General features: G+C 35.3%; 1 pseudogene; it reads right to left on the reverse strand.

The window, feature by feature from the left end:
- LOC132363345 (chromobox protein homolog 1-like) overlaps positions 1-10430 on the reverse strand; it is a 30682-nt pseudogene extending 20252 nt beyond the window's left edge.
- Between the last annotated feature and the right edge of the window lie 4340 nt (positions 10431-14770).

The raw sequence follows: 14770 nt of genomic DNA on the forward strand, positions 1-14770 counted from the left end.
TTTCATTTAATTGGTATGACCTTTTAAAACTCTGTGGTAATTGTGTACTTTGGAAAATAATATCAACCCACTAGGTACTCTTTTATAGTCTAGTGAAATGTTATGATAATCCACAATTCTACAATCACCCATCTACTGTCACTGTAAAAAATTAGTGACCATTCCTAATTAAATAACTATACAGTGTATATTTTCATGTAGATTCTATATTTTCACATATGAAGCATATACATAGGTACTCACATACAAACCAATTCACTGAACTTTGACAATTATACATTATTCTTTAATTCTGAAGAGTTTGCTCCTTTAAATATCTTATTATTTTGATAAATGGATTTTTTTGTACAAGTACTTTTAAATTTAAAAATAAAAGAATCCTTTCAAATAAATGTTTAAGAGATTTATAAACAAGAAACTCAACAATATTCTTACTAAATTGTCAAGTTAAACAGTGATTTATGAGAAAGATGTTCCTCAGATGAATAAGGGGAAAGAAGAACTCAACTAATATAATCCATAAAACTCAGTGTGGAGTCTATTAGGGCTTGAAGACTTTTTACTAGTTTAGAAAATGAAGCAGATGTTTCAGTAAACAGGAGACAATAAAGAGAATACTAAAAATATGCAGCAGCACAGCTGCATCTGTGTCAATTTTTCTGACGTGGTATTTTTGAGAAAATTAAGTCAATTTTGATTTTTCACTTGCTTTAGTTATGTCCTCTGTAATTGTGACACTAAATTCAAATTTGTAAATCATAAACATGGGACTTAGGTCCCGATCTGAAATAGAAGTAACACACTTTTTGTAAATTAATTGATTATCCAAACACATAAAATTGGCAAAATGAATATGAAGATGACAATTTTCTTGTTAATAAAGATAATATAATCAATCAAGCTACATGTTTCTGGAAAGCAATAAATAATTTTCTTCCTGAAAGAGGGTCTCTTGAGTTTTTAAAATTACTGCACTTTCGTTTCCTAGATGTAATCCATGACTTAAAACTTTCTCTTGAAATGAGACATTCTTAGTTGTCATAAATATGTTCCTGGTTAACCATTCCTTTTAAAATTTCTCCTGAAGTATTATGCTGAATTCAAGGCAAAGGAGTGCTAGTTGGTTGCTTTTATATAAATTCATTACCATAAATAATAGTCACCATAACTTTATGCTTATAGACCTCTATATTGTGTATGAGGCACATTCTTAAGATATTCAATTAGGCATATGCAAACACAATATTTTCTGATTTTAGTTCAAATAATTAGTAGAAAAGAGTTAAAAATATGACTTGTGATTAAAATTATTTAGAATTAGATAATGGTTTCAGTGTAATCTTTTCATTTGGATGCATGATTTTGTAGTTAAAGAAAATATTATAAAATTACTAGAAACTAGTCTAAAGGAGCTTGTAATTCAGTTGGTAGAAGGAAACCAAAGGATTTATTTACTATATAAATATGCTTTAAGATATTTCACTTATACTTAATTTGATTCAATTACTTGAAATCAAAATAAACATGTTAAGGAATACATTCCCTAATATAAATCATATGACTTAAAATAGAAGAGCTAGAGAGAGAGAAATACATTGCTTATGAAATATGATCAGATCTACAATTCCTTATCCAAACCCCAGGGGCCAAATGTATTCCAGAATTGGGATTTTGTCTGAATTTATTAAAGGTAACATTTTGCATGTATCTTATATTATGCTAACACTCAGTGGGGCCTGGAGCAGCTCCCCCTACTCAGATACGTTAATACTTCAAAATATATAAACAATATGAATATTTGATTTAAAAAAGAAAAAAAACATCAGTAAATAATCATACATCAGTATAGGTTTAGTTTTGTCATTATATGAAAAATATCAGGGCTCTTTGGATCCTGGAATTGCAACACACACTAATTTCCCTATACATTAGGGTTTTCTTTGCCTTGGTGCTCTGAACAATGTAAATGTTCCTGGGCCCAGCCCTTTGACACTATTGCCATGAGCACTTAACAATGTTTTACGATCAAGGTGGTATTTGGAATATTCTAAACTCTTAACTATTATTAAAATATTAGCAACCTCATTAAGCAGTTCTGAGACTATGAAGGATACTACGAGGTGAAGGAAAATATTCCCTGCTACAAAAGGGACAGTCAAACTCAGGCAGAACTTGGTCAGAGGCATTTACATTTATTTACATTCTATCATCTCAGAATTAGTAAATTTCTTATCTGGAGTTCTTTTCCTATATTTTCAACTATTTTATTGATGTTGTTAGCATTACCTCTTTTTTTAATAAGCACATGTTTCTGTGAACATATCTACATAGCCTATTCTCAAGTGTTTCTCAATCTGTGGATTGAATAAAATGCTTTCCATTTTCTTTTCTTTTTTTTTTTTTCCATTACATAGATAGTCTTATTCCAGATATGAACTGTTCTGGTAAGAAAATTCCTTTTTTTCCTTGTCTGGCTTGTTCTCAGAGGAGTGAAACATCCAAAGCACATTCATTTAGGTGAATACAATACAACAGAAAAAAAATGTGTTATGTAGGTTAATCTCAGTATTCTCAAATTTGGGTAGCAAAGGATAGACCAAAATACATGATAATCACTGACTCCAGCATATGATATATCTGAAGCAATATATTTTGGTTATGGAATTCAGGAGGGGTAGATGAATAAGAGGAGTCACAAATACAGTTTACCTACATCCAGTTAGCCTAAAAATTGACCATGATATTTCCAAGAAGAGAAGAGGTTACAGAACTGCAGAGGATTGAGGGCTGAGCCAAACTCCTTGAAGAGATTATGGGTCTCAGAAGTTTCAGTTTTTTACCTCTTGGCAGATTCAGAGAGCTCTATGAACATTCAGGCCAGAAAACTACCCCTCTACTTGCTTTCAGGCCAGACTATCCTCCAAGCACACATCACCAAATCTTCATCTTTCTGAATAGCCTTGGATCCTGCATGTGTCTGGATGATCATCTTTCAAAGTAAGTTAACACTGAAGCTTATTAGTTCTATATTTGGGACATCTTTATGGAGCAGTAATGATTTAAGCTGACACTCCTTTTCTTCAAGGCTCACTGCAATCTATGAGTATGCTAACTTTATAGGTGAGAAAACATAAACGTAGAGAATTAAGTAACTTGCCTTAGATCACACAAACTTATAAATGAAGCAGGAACTTGAAGACAAATTCTCTGATGCCAAGCACGCAGCAATTTCTTTCCATAATTCCACAGATAATTCAAAAGATACATTTTGATGAGCGGAGTCTTTTATTACCTCAAAATAATTTTCTTTCCATAAACTGTGGATTTTCATTTGTTTAAATTTGGCAAATGTCTTTGATATGATTTTGCTCCACCTCTGCTGAACAATCAATCAGTCAATAATTAAGGGCTTGACTGCAATTATGGACCTAAACCAAAAAGACTGAGGAAGAATCTCTGTGCCCAGTTCCTGAAAATTTACTGGAAGCTTCACTTCCTCACACTCACATGTATTCATGAACTGTCCCTAAACCTCAGCCTTAAAGAAATACCTTTCAACCTGATAAATTTTAGAATCCTGCTACAAACTGGTATGAAATGAATGTCAGTCTTGAGATCTCTATTTCACTTGGAAAAGATGGGCTTACTCTGTACTGCAAAAAGGGAGAGAGCAAATAAAGAGACATAAATTAATTTTATCAATAAGGGGAAAGAGAGTTGTATGAACCTCAAAAGAAGAGAAAAACATGTTTGAAAATTGCTTGAATCACTTAAACTTTTGTTATCAACACTAAAGCATATCCTCCATTAGAAAAACAGTAGATGTAACTGAATTGCTTTAAAATGACTTTCAATGATTCCTTTTTGAGAATCATTAGAATAATCATTAGAAGCATTAGAATAATTTTATTATAATTTCATGAAATTTTATTTTCATGTTTTGTCTTCCTGTCAAACTTGAGGTGACTGATGAAAAGACTGTGTGAAGTAGAATAATTTTGCTATTGAAATTTAGAGATTCTCAGGAATTAACTAGGATTCTGTAGCTAGAACTTTGATCTCTACTTTTAAACTTTTAACATATTTCTTAAAAGAAGACTTGAAGTCCATGATACTTCTATTAGACAATAAGATGGTGAAACTCTCAGAAGGTCAAAGATTTTAAATGGATAAAAATAAATGTTTTGGGAAAATTTTACAAGAATAGATTTTCCAAATTATGTTAAATCTTATAATAAATGGAGTAAAACTTGAAATAGGAAAATTTTTTAAAGAATTATTGTTTTAAAATTTTAAAATATTCTTATAATGTTAATGAACATTATTAAATAAACTTGTAATTTATCTGTACTTATTGTTTCGTTTAGGTTTAGAGCTGCAGTCAATTGTGTTGGATTGTGTTCAGAGAATTTCTCAGAATCCCTTTTAATGAAAATTCAATTGCCTTAAAGGAAAAATAAAAGCCTAGATCATCTAGTATCTAGTAAATTTTTATCCTTGATGTAGAGTCTACTGCTTCCTAGAAGTCATATTTGGTAAGATTGCTACTATTTCAGGGTAAGACAAGTATCAGTTGAAGTACCTTCTTCCACATACCTTTGAGATCTGCATGATTCCTATCATCTCCATGGTTTGGAGTCTGAGGTAAGAAGTTGGCTTCACTCCCTTATTGTCACCACTGGCTTCGATTGCTTTATGGATCATCTTACCATTCCCAACAGTTTGTTCCTGTTTTGATGTGATCTGTCACACTGTCCTGGATATGAAATATGGCCCACTTCATTTAATTTATATACTATCATCAACATAACAAGCAAGCAAACAAAAAATAAAACAAAACTAACTTATACAATTGATTACATTTTAGGTCTGGAAAAATCAATATGGGTGTTTCCACAAGAACACAAAAGCATAAATTTTAAATACTGAAAAGCTTAGTTTTTCAAAGTTCATTGGCCACCATTCACAAGTTCTTGGATACCACCATGTTTGTTGGTTTTATCTACAGTACTCCCATTCCATTTATTCAATATATTCTTGAAAAAAAATTCTTCCCAAATGGAACTACAGTGCTAGGTAATTAAATAATAATTTTTATAATTATTATATTTCATAATAATTTTAAAATATAATAATATAATCATTATTAAAATGAAGTAATATGTTTTTGAACAGCTATTATTTTCCTCTAGTAATGTTTTACAGATCCTGCAAAAGCTGTCTGTGTTCCCCAAATATGATGTAGTCATGACAAAATAAATTAATTATGTAGTCGAAACATCATGCAGATGAAAGATATTCTCAACCAGTTTTATGAAGATGGTCCACGCTGTATATCAAATAATGGTTAACAATGAACGTGATATCTTTCCCATGTGGTCCACAGAGAATGTAACTAAAGAAGATGTAAATGTTTTCTATCTTCCAGAGGGCACGCATGTATGTTATTACATGTTATGTTATGTTATGCTATGTTATGTTACATGTTGTGCTATCGTATGCTATGTATGCTATGCTATGTTATATGTTATGCTATACTATCCTATGCATTACATTGTGTTATACTATGTTATCTCTTTCTTCTAGATGTTTGTCTTCCAATTCTATGAAACCCTCTCTAGGTGCACTGCTCGGCTTAAGGTGTCCTGAATTTGGAATAATTTCTGAGGTAGAAAGAAGATTGAGAACTGGTTCACTCTAGGTCACTCATTTCTTCATCCTTCCTCTCTGACTCACATCTTTCCCCTCTGTCTCCCAGTTGCTGGTGAATTATATTCAGGTGCATAGATAGGGTATTGTTATGCATCCTTTCCCATAGGATGTTAGCTATTCACACTAAATCTCAAGTCTAGTGCCGTTTTCTCTAGAGCTGGGTTAACTGTGCAAGGCAAAATTTCTATGCATCAGACAGAGTCTCTGGTAGGCATATGGTAATTGGGAGATAAACAGCTGTTTTTGCCACAATATCTTCAGCGTAAGGGATTATGCCTGAAGGGAAATCAGGCTGACTAGGCAGTGTGTAGGGCCTGGTTCTATACACAGATATTAAGAAATTAGATTATTACCCTGGCTCCTTTAGGCCCTCAGTCAAGGATTCCTGCTTCCTTCTGAAGTGGTTGTCATTAATCTTTCCTATCCTGTACTCAGAACCTCTAAATAAGCTTTAACTTCTGCTTGACCAGGGCCAAATTTTCAAGATAGTGAACGCAATTAGATCTAAAATGCCATCTAAAATACATGCACCATTATTACATGTACCATTAAATGAAAAGGGGAAAATCTCTGCCAATTTAATACTGATACAATGTTTCCTACCACTTGCAGTTTTTATTTTATTCTTACTGAAATACCTCTTTTCTTATATATCACGCTGTGCAATCACAAAAAGAAAATTTAAGTGAAATAACTAATTAACTGATTTTAAAACTAAAACTTCTTTACATTCAGGGTACAACTTTTTGAGCTGGGATCGTCAGTGCATTTTTTTTTTTTTTCCATGTAGAATCATCCTCTATGGCTACACAAGCATTTGGTGATTCCTTATTTCCTAAAAATATGCTGCACTATTTTCTGTAGAATTATTGTCCAAGCAGCTAACGCTATTTTATAATTTTTGATACACAGGGGCAGGCAATAACAACTATCTAGCCTACCTGCTCCTGGATGACAACAATTTAGGTCATCTAAATTCAGATATGTTAAAATCTGAAAAAAAAATGTATCCCTGAAATAATGCAACTGCATTTTATCTGGAAATTTCAGATTCTCAACCACCATAACTAAAGGACGGACATTTCTGCTTCTAAACATCCAGGGTTCATCCCCATAAGCACTCCTGACCCAGCAATGGCCCATTTCCAATAGTCAATGGAAAAATTCCACATGTCACTGAGTCCTCAGTAGCACAGGGGTACATTTTGTCTGGGAAGTCTTGCTTTCCTATAACCATAACAAGAAGATGAACATTTCTGATTCCTTCCAGTCCTGGTTTCTGCCCCAACAAGCACTACTCACCCATGGCTGGGAAAATTTCCAGAAAACAGTGGTGTAATTCATTGTGTGATGGAATATGTGGTACCACAGCCCGCTACAGTCCTATGCATTCTAGGATACCTTCCCTGCTACATATACACACACTCACAATTATTTCAACACTTTCCATGTTCCATGGAGAGGTCTGTCAGCAGATTATAGAAAGTTACATTTTGCTCATGAGCCAACTGCCTACACTGGTAGCAAGCTAAGAGGTTTAATAACTGACAAATATCCTATGACAGAAGAAGGGGGTCTGTCATGCATATTCAAATTGACTCTGATTCCCCAAGTCTGAGCCTCAGAAGTAAAACATGGTCCCTCTTTTCCTTGATTTCTTCACAGAGCATTTGTGTGTGTGCAGCCAAATTCTTGAAGATTTGAGAAGATGGAAGAAAAACATCAAAATGTAATAAACAACTTAATTTGAATATTTTTCATTTTTATCCTGAGCAACATTTCCCTGGAATTAGGCTCTAGTCTGCTTCTAAGCTGTTCGACCCTCTCTCACTCTGCTCTCCATGAACTGTTTTCTTCTTCCTCCTCTTCTCTCTTTTACACTAGAATTCTTATTTCTTTCTTGCCCAGAGAAGTTTCATGATCTCCCCTCTGTTTCCTCAACTCAACATATTTAGCCTTCAAAGGGTTCAAGGAGGTAGAAAATATTCAAATAGAAATCAAGGTCATGCATAGTTTTCAAAGCCTTCATGGAAAGATTAGGCTTGATCTGAAATTTTAAGTATAGAGAAAAATCAAAAAAGTCAGGAAGAAATTCTATGCAGGAAGTCAGAAGTAACAGAAGCATGGGGGAGAATTCTGCCTCACTCATTAGGGAAACTAGCTCTCTATAATTAGCTTTAACCAGTCAGAGACTTTACCTTTATGCCCTTCTGCTTCACTCTGACATTCTTGCTTCTGCCATCACTCCTTAATGGTAAAGCAAATACACCCCAAAATCAATTTATGGGCCAGGTTGCATTAGGAAACATCTTTTTAGCTCTGATTTCCTAAGCTTCACCTCCAGAGGTTCATATTAATGGCTGCTGGGGTTGATGCTGTGAATATATAATAATTTTATTCATTTTAGTTTTGAGCTGACTTAGTGATCATCCAGACTAGTAAATTACTACATTAAAAGTGGTTTGATTTAATTACATGATCTAACATCTAAAACAGTCATTCTGAGAAAGAAAACATGTTTTTCAGAGAGGAATAAGTAACAATGCAAGATTAAAATTCTGAAAGGAAGGGCCAAAGGGAGGCACCATAATGCGGGCAGTTGTAGTTATCAAATTTACCATAAAGGGAAAGGATAGAGGAAAATAAAATTTGGGATGGAGAAGTTGTTCCAAAGGAAAGGAACTGGGAGAGTAGCAAAATAAAACTTCTCTTATTTGTTGTTCTGTTTAGGTCCTTCCTGGAAAATACAAACATCTGTATACACTGGAATATCATCTCGTTTCTGCTGTTTATAATCAAGGCTAGAGGTGCAATGGGAGTGAAGCAGGGGGATGGGGGACAGCTGGTTAGAGCTTGTCTGTTGCTTGTGCTGTGTGATACCCACAAATCTTTTGAAGGAAATAGAGCATCTTCTCTGATTAGCCATGCATGTTTCTGCAAAAGATTTCTAGTTCTCCTTAGTTCTCTGTCCAAGCTCCTCTGTTTGGGGGAATTACATTCTTATAAGTTTTAACCTCAGGCTCTCTCTTTAAGAAATGTTTTTGATTCACTGATATCCAATAGTGCTTGACACATAGTTGGTGTATAATAAATATCTTTTGCATGTGTGAATGATTGGATAGATGACTGAATGTAACACAAGCTCATCCTGAGGGAGAAAGGAAGGAAAGAAGAGTTTTACTCTCCCATTAAGCTCTCTAGAGTTGTTGGAATGGTCAAAACCAGATTTCTGATATCATGTCTTGGTGTATCATTTGAACCATAAATTAAATAAAATATCTAACTTTACCCAGAAGTCTTTTGCACATGTCAAGATTTTTTCCCATTTTTATGGAACATTAATAACAACAGTAGTTTTAGTTACAGCTAATATTTGTATATTACTATAATTCAGTAATTTGCAAGAGCCAAAACCCATCTCTTACTTTGGCCATGCAACCTTCAGAGGAAATTCCTTTGTAATAGAAGAATGCTTGTAGAAGGTTCTATTCTATTCTCTGCACACCTCTCTTAGGGGAACTGAGGCCAACCTTGGTGAACTAGTATTCCTGCAGGGTACTGACCATTTCCAAGGATTTTAAAACAGAAACTTTCTCCATAATGGAACTTCCCAACTGAGTTTTCCTTCTGCTTAACCACAATTTGGCTACATACTCTATTGAGAACTCAGTCTTATCTCTAGGAAACTGCCTTGTTTTCAGATAACACCTTGCCTGTTATCATGCATTTGACTCCATTCCCTTTAGTCATGATAAATCATTTACTCTTTGGGTAGGCCAGTAATAACATCAGGAATCATTGCTGGGAAATGCTGGGAAATCATATGCTAGAATATAAAATAATCTAGCTACCTGGTAAGAAAGACTGTAAGGTATGCACATGAATGTTAAATAACTCTTACATATTCCAGTCTTTTGAACAGTATATATTATGTGCACAGAAGACAATAACAGAAGACAGAAGCAAAACTTAATTCTATTCATAAATCAATCAATGTGCATATCTAAAGCAAACTGTATTTCCTCCTTAAATTTGTTCTGCTTAATTTTGTGCTGTCTACATTTCTGGTTCTACACCAAAAAAATAATTTCAAGATCTAGGTATAAGGACTTTTAGTTGGAGTAATGGCCTCCTCAATTCCAAAACCTTATATGGACCGAGGAAGTAATTTTCCTCTTAAAGTAGACTTCAGGGGAGACAGTCCTGCTAACTCCATGGCCCAAACAATATATGATATATAGGTTTATGCCATCATGACTGATCAATAACTTCCTGTTTAAATGGTTAACCCATATGCCCTATCAGGTCATGTTTGTCAATGCAGTAATACTAAACAAGCAAATTTCAACAGCTCTGAGCAGCCCAGCTACCTGACTGTAGGAAGTCTAGTATTTAATATTGCTCTTTCTTAACATTTCCAGTAATTGCCTAGAGGTTCTTACACCTGTTCCTGAACAGGCCTGGTTGTTCTGTGAGGGCATCAAGACTCATGAACCTTTTTACATGTCATAAAATATTAATGTTCCTGTGATTATACTATAATTGATCTTGTCTATCACCTATTCTGGAATATTTGGGGTTGTTTTACATTTTTGGTATTATAAATTGAGCCAAATGACCATTAGAACAACTATCAATCATCTAAGATGAAGAACTTTGAAAAGCTCACTTTGTTAATTTGTCCCTTCTTACCTGCCAAGTGGCAGGATCTCAGTCATCGTCCTTCCTAGGCCCCCATTGAACCAAGTAGTCCTGCTTTGTCCATTATTTCCCTGTTTTTTGCCTTGCCATCTGCTCTGTTTTGATGTGACTGCTAATAACCCACCTGTGTGACCTTAGTGGTGACACTGTCCGTTTTGAGACTCTAGGGAATCTGCATTCTTTTGCTGTTACCTTTTGAAATTCTTCATCAAGTTGACTGCTGATATCATGTCAATTTCTCCTTTGAATTCAATCACATTGTCTCATGTACATTTCCACTTGGAAATTTAAGAGATATTTTAGATGTTATTTTAGAATCTTGATTTCTTTCCCCGCAACAATCTTCTCCCCACAATATTTATCAAAGCAGTGAATGGTAACTATATCCTTCCAACTGCCTAGGTCCCAAACTTTGGAGTCATCCCTGGCTCTCTTTCTCACATACCTCACATCCAATTGATCAATATATACTGGTACATCAATTCTCTAAAAAACATACAAAATTTGTCCATTTCTCACTTTTTCATAGCTGCCACCCTGGTCCTAGCCACCATCACTCTTCATTTAGATTATTATAATATGTACCCAGTCGATATCCCTATTTCAATGCTTGCTCCCTCTACACTCTATTCTCAACATATCATTCAGAGTAATTCGGTAAAATTGTTAAAGAAGATCATTTTGACTCTTTTCAAAAACCTTCGCTGTCTATCTCACATCAAGAGCAGTAAAGGTTGAAGGCCCAAAAGAGGTTTGGTTGATCTCACATGGTTGAGCCCGTTTACTTCTTACCTCATCCCCACTACTCTCATCCACTCCGGAGCTGTATCTTTATCAACTTTATTGTTGTTCTTTGCACATTCCAAACAATACCCCACTCGGGGCCTTTACATTTACTTTTTAATCTGACTCAAATATTTTTCTCCATTTTCTCCATATATCTCGTACTTCATTCATATCTGCGTTCGTGAAAAGAAACTGACTTCGTGAAAAGAAACTGACCAAGTAAGACAAGATGGTGCAGTAGGAAGATCCTGGGCTTGCCTCTTACCATGAAAAAAACAAAATTACAACTATGTATAGAGCATCTATTAATACATCCCTGAAAATGACCTGAAGTCTACCAGAAAAGATTTTCTGCAACTAAGGATAAAAAGAAAAAGCCACATTGAGATGGGTAGGAGAGTAGAGACACAATCTGGGTGGGACCCACACCCCCAGCGCTGTGTACCACAGGCAGGAGGAATTTCACAACCTTAAAAGTCTTCTCTGAGGAGTGAGGGCTCTGGGTCCCACATTGAGCTCTCTAGCCCTGGGGAGACCTGCAGTGGGAAGACCAGCCCCCATAATGTTTGGCTTTGAAAACCAGTAGGGCTTATATCTGAGAAAACTAGAATGCTGTAGGAAACTGAGAAACTGCTCTTAAAGGGCATGTAAAAGTCTCACACACTCTAAATCCCAGGGCAGAGGTAGCATGTTCAAAGGCATGTGGGTCGTCAGTGAAGGAGATTCACTGACCAATGTTAGGGCTTTTGAACAACGGGCAGGTATCTGTTGCAACTTTCTCTGGCTACGAAGGAATTATCAGGTGCCGTTTTTTGTTTGTTTGTTTTGTTTTTGGCTCATTCTCTACCTAGCTGACTTGATGCTGGCAGGCACCATTTCCAACTCTTCTCATCTAACTTATGCACTACTCACCCCATCCCATGTTCACCTGTGAATGCACCCAGCCTGTGCTCCTCCAAAGCAGACCCCCATCCTGTCAGGCCAGGCAGGCACCCTTGCCCTGCAACAGAAACCCTCAAAAGCAGCCCTCCACCCCACCACTCCTGGCAGGTGTCTTTGGCCAGCATTGACATCTCCTCAAATTGGCTTCCCCCTAGGGGCTGAACTGGCACATCAGTTGCAGCTAGGCCTTACAGTCAGATGCACTGGGGGTCAGCACCACATACTAGCATGCCCATAGCAACTGTGGTCTAGCCACAACAGGAGGGCACATGCAACTCACACAGGGGACCCTCCTCGAACACCTGGCTCCAGGGGCTAAAGGGAAACCACACTACTGGGCCTCACAGGACACCCTGTACACAAAGCTACTCTTTCAAGACCAGGGAATGTAGCTGATCTACCTAATACATAGGAGCAAACACAGAAAGTTAGGAAAAATGAGGAGACAAAGGAAAATGTCCCAAACAACAGAACAAGATAAAACCTCAGAAAAAGAAAACAAAATGGCAATAAGCAATCTTCCAGATAAAGACTTCAAAGGAATGGTCATAAAGATGCTTACCAAACTCAGGAGAGAAATGGAGGAACACAATGAGAACTTCAGCAAAGAGAGAAAGTATAAAAAAGAACCAATCAGTGCTGGAGAATATGATAACTAAAGTGAAAAATATACTAGAGGGAACCAACAGCAGATGATGCAGAAGAACGGAACAGTGGTTTGGAAGAGAGGCTAGTGGAAATCACCCAATCATAACAGCAAAAAGAAAAAAAAATGAGGGTAGTTTAAGGGACTTCTTGGACAACATCAAGCATACTAAGAAACATTTGCATTATAAGAGACCCAGAAGGAGAAGAGATAGAAAGAAAGGGACAGAAAACCTATCTGAAGAAATAATGACTGAAAACTTCCCTATCCTGGTAAAGGAAACAGACATCCAGGTCTTGGAAGCACAGAGAGTACCAACAAGATAAATCCAAAGAAACCCACACCAAAACACATTATAATTAAAATGTCAAAAGTTAAAGAGAAAATCTTAAAAGCAGCAAGATAAAAACAACTAGTTACATATAGAAGAGCCCTCATAAGATAATCAGCTGACTTTTCAGCAGAAACCTTACAGGCAAAAGAAAGTGTCATGATATATTCAAAATACTGAAAGGGAAAAACTTACAACCAGTCTGTCTGGCAAGGTTATCACTCAGAATTAAAAGAGAGATAGAGTTTTGCAGACAAGCAAGCTAAAGCATTTCATCATCACTAATCCAACCTCACAAGAAATGTTAAAGGGGCTTTTTTAAACAGAAAAGACCATAATTAGGTATATGAAAATTATGAAAGAAAAAATCTGACTATTAAGGCAAACATACAATAAAGGTACTGGATTGATCACCTGTATAGCTATAGTATAAAGATTAAAAGCCAACACTAGCAAAATCTTATACATATCTACAATAATTAGTTAAGGGATACACAAAATTAAAGATGTGAAATATGATGTCAAAAAATAAAATGTTGGGGGCAATAATAAGGTAGTGCTTCTTGAATATGCCCAAACTTAAGCAACTTAAAATAGACTGCTATATACACAGGTTGTCTTATCAGAACTTCATGGTAACCACAAACCAAAAACTGATAATAGATATATAAAAATAAAGAGAAAGGAATACAGATATAAATCTAAAGACAGTCATCAAATCAAAAAGGTAGAGAACAAAAGAAAGGAACAGAGAACAATGACAACAACAAACAAAACAATTCACAAAATGGCAATAAGTATATACCTATGTATACAAGAGACTCAATCCAGGTCTACAGACACACACAGACTGAAAGTGAGGAGGTAGCAAAAGATATTCCATAAAAACAGAAACAAAAAGAAAGTTGGGGTAGCAATACTTATATCAGACAAAGTAGACTTCAAATCAAACACTGTTAATAAGACACAAAGAAGGGTATTATAAATGATAAAGGGATCAATCCAACAAGAAGATATAACACTTGTAAATATATATGCACCCAACATAGCACCAAAATACATAAAGCAAATATTTACAGATATAAAGGGAGGTTGATAGTAATACAGTAATAGTAGGATACTTTAACACCCCACTTTTATCAATTGATAGATATCCAGATGAAAAATCAATGAGGAAACACTGGTCTTAAATAATGTTAGACCAAATAAAATTAATAGAACATTCCACCCCCAAACAGCAGAATACACATTCTTTTCAAGTGCACATAAAAATTCTCTGGAGTAGAGCACAAATTAGGCCACAAAACAAGTCTCAATAAATTTAAGAAGACTGTCATCATATATAGCATCTTTTTTGACCATAATGGTATGAAGCTAGAAATAGCTACCAAAAAAAAACAAAACAAAAAACTGGAAAAAAACCACAAACACATGAAGTCTAAAGAACATAACACCAAACAACCAATGAGTCACTGAAAAAATTAAAGTGGAAATTTTAAAATATACCTTGAGAAAATGAATATGGAAACACAACAATCCAAAATCTATCAGACACAACAAAGGCAGTTAAAGAGGAAAATTTTTTACCGATACAGTCCAACCTCAGGAAACAAAAAAAACCAACCAAACAAACAAACAAAAATCTAACCTTA

The sequence above is a fragment of the Balaenoptera ricei genome, chromosome 3 (genome assembly GCF_028023285.1).
Source record: "Balaenoptera ricei isolate mBalRic1 chromosome 3, mBalRic1.hap2, whole genome shotgun sequence".
NCBI lineage: Eukaryota > Metazoa > Chordata > Mammalia > Artiodactyla > Balaenopteridae > Balaenoptera > Balaenoptera ricei.